Raw genomic sequence first — 2,293 nt, 5'->3', positions numbered from 1 at the left:
ATAGGTAAAATTCATGTCAAGTAACGACCAATACCGATACAACAAATTCAACCGACATCGAGTTAATCCCGAAGGGAGCATGGTCGACGGGAGAAGATCAAGTATTTGCATCGGATAGCATTCAATAAGGGAATATTTTCTAACATTAAATGAGCGACCGTTGCTGAGAATATTTGTATTCATGGTATGTTGTTACATGCTCATCAGTGGCTCTTTTATTATCATTTAAGATGAGCTTGATCATAGGATCTTGTTATCCTAGGTAAAGCTATAAATAGTAGGCTCAACAGTCATTGTAAGGGACACGAAATTCTTTGCAAACATATGCTTTATTTTACTTTTGCTCTCAATTAAACAACTTTACTTGTTTTTTTATCATGGCTTTTGTTTTTGTCCTCGGAGGCATTGCGCTCGAATCCAGGCTTGTCATCTTCTTCAATTTCAATTACTAAATCTTATTTTAAATTTTATTTCTTTATTATTTTTGGATCCAATCAGTTTGCTTGTCTATAAATCACGTAACAAATTTAACTATATCGTTTTGCAAGTAAACAATACTTACAACGAAAGAGTAGATATAATCTCCAAATACCAGTAATTAAATACAAACTAGAGTTTAGTCTGCTTTGGTTCGGTCCAGTCTTGAAATTACATTCAGTTGCTCATCCACAATCCCTTTATCTCCCCCATCCCTTAACGCCCTACAAAAATAAAAGAAAAAGTAGGAGATCATGAAAGGAAAAGGGAGAGAGAGAGCTAGAGAGATATCCAGGTGCAGGCTTGTAGGGACGAAAAAATGTGCGAGGTATAGGTTGGCAAAGGCAGATCTAAGAGGTGTTTGCTTTTAACTCGAACTATGTGTCAAATAAATAAATAAAAACATTTTAAAAAGAAATACATAATTAGATCGCGCATTTTTAAATATTGGATTCGCCTCCATATGTTGGCGAGGAGGAGGAGAGAAGGGCTTGCATGACGTTGATTTTCAGCCTTAGATGAATGATGTATTTGGCAGTCTGAAAAAGAAGTAATTGATGAGAATGCAGTTGGCAGGCACCTGGGATAAGTCTCTTCAGCTTTAACACCTTGTCTTGGTGATATTGAAGATTATCACCACTTCCATTTCCTCTCCTCCAACTCCTCCGTTTGTTAGCTCTATTTGTTTTCCTGAATACCCTTCCTACCCTTTGCATTCTTTCAGAAGCCATGATTTTGTGCAAACCCAAAGAACCAGCTATGGGATATATAGACGCAAGTAACCATTGCGCTGCTGGCATATTATGTGCTAATTTAATTTATGGTGCATGCATGAGCATGCATGTGATGGCTTTGATTTGACACTTAGGTCGGCTCATATATATGTCTGGCCTACTTGAAGAGCAACTTGTTTAGTTTAACGGCAAACGGCCAATTTGTCCCTAAACTATATATCTGAAATGGTTTTACTTTTCCCTTGGTTAAAAGCCAAGTTCATCCATGTCCTCCCCTCGTCACAATTTCGGCTCGAAATTTTTCTTAAACAGTGACAGACTAATATTATATAGAGAAAGGTCAAAATTTATTTGCGAAAGGTCTAACTTTACCCACTAGCAAAATGGATTACACAAATGGTGTGTTTGGTACGAAGGAAAATATTTTCTAGTAAAAGTTTTCATGAAAAATGAGTGATATTATTAATTATTTTTCTTGTTTGGTTGGTGAGTGAAAAACTTTTTCCCGAAAAATTTTTTCTAGTGTTTGGTTAGAGAGTAAAAAATACTCTTAGAAAAATAAATTTTTATGCTACTCTCCATAACCCACCTTCTCTATAATCCTCATGTTTCCTGTACTCCCCCCCCCCACCTCCCCACCCCACCCCCTCACCCTTCGGGATTCTATTTTCTTAAACAATTTAATTATTCTTTTCGAAAATTACACAAATCCAAAGGAATTAATGTGCTACTTTACTTTTTCACACAAGAACAACGTTGAAATGTGAGCTCGATAACTAAAAAATATACTTTTTATTTGAAAAAAAAAGTATACTTTTTACTCATTTTATTGAATGAAAGAAAATACTTGCTCTATATCATGAAAAGAGAATAATCAGTTTGTTGAAATGAAAGAAAATACTTTTTTTACATCATAAAAACAAAGTATTCGTTTTGTTGAAATGAAAGAAAATACTTTTTTCATATCATGAAAAGAAAGTACTCGTTTTGTTGAAATGAAAGAAAATATTTTTCCCATATCATGAAAAAAAATACTCGTTTTGTTGAAATGAAAAAAAATGCTTTTTCTACATCATAAAAAT

General features: G+C 34.2%; 1 long non-coding RNA gene across 1 annotated transcript; it reads right to left on the bottom strand.

The window, feature by feature from the left end:
• LOC109235054 lies at positions 513-1,149 on the bottom strand. The gene is made up of 2 exons (XR_002069302.1): positions 1,058-1,149; positions 513-701 (listed from the first exon to the last, which is right to left on the bottom strand). It is a non-coding gene; the product is annotated as an uncharacterized LOC109235054 (long non-coding RNA).

This window comes from Nicotiana attenuata, chromosome 11 (genome assembly GCF_001879085.1).
Source record: "Nicotiana attenuata strain UT chromosome 11, NIATTr2, whole genome shotgun sequence".
Taxonomy (NCBI): Eukaryota; Viridiplantae; Streptophyta; class Magnoliopsida; order Solanales; family Solanaceae; genus Nicotiana; species Nicotiana attenuata.
This window is presented reverse-complemented; position numbering and strand designations above follow the sequence as displayed.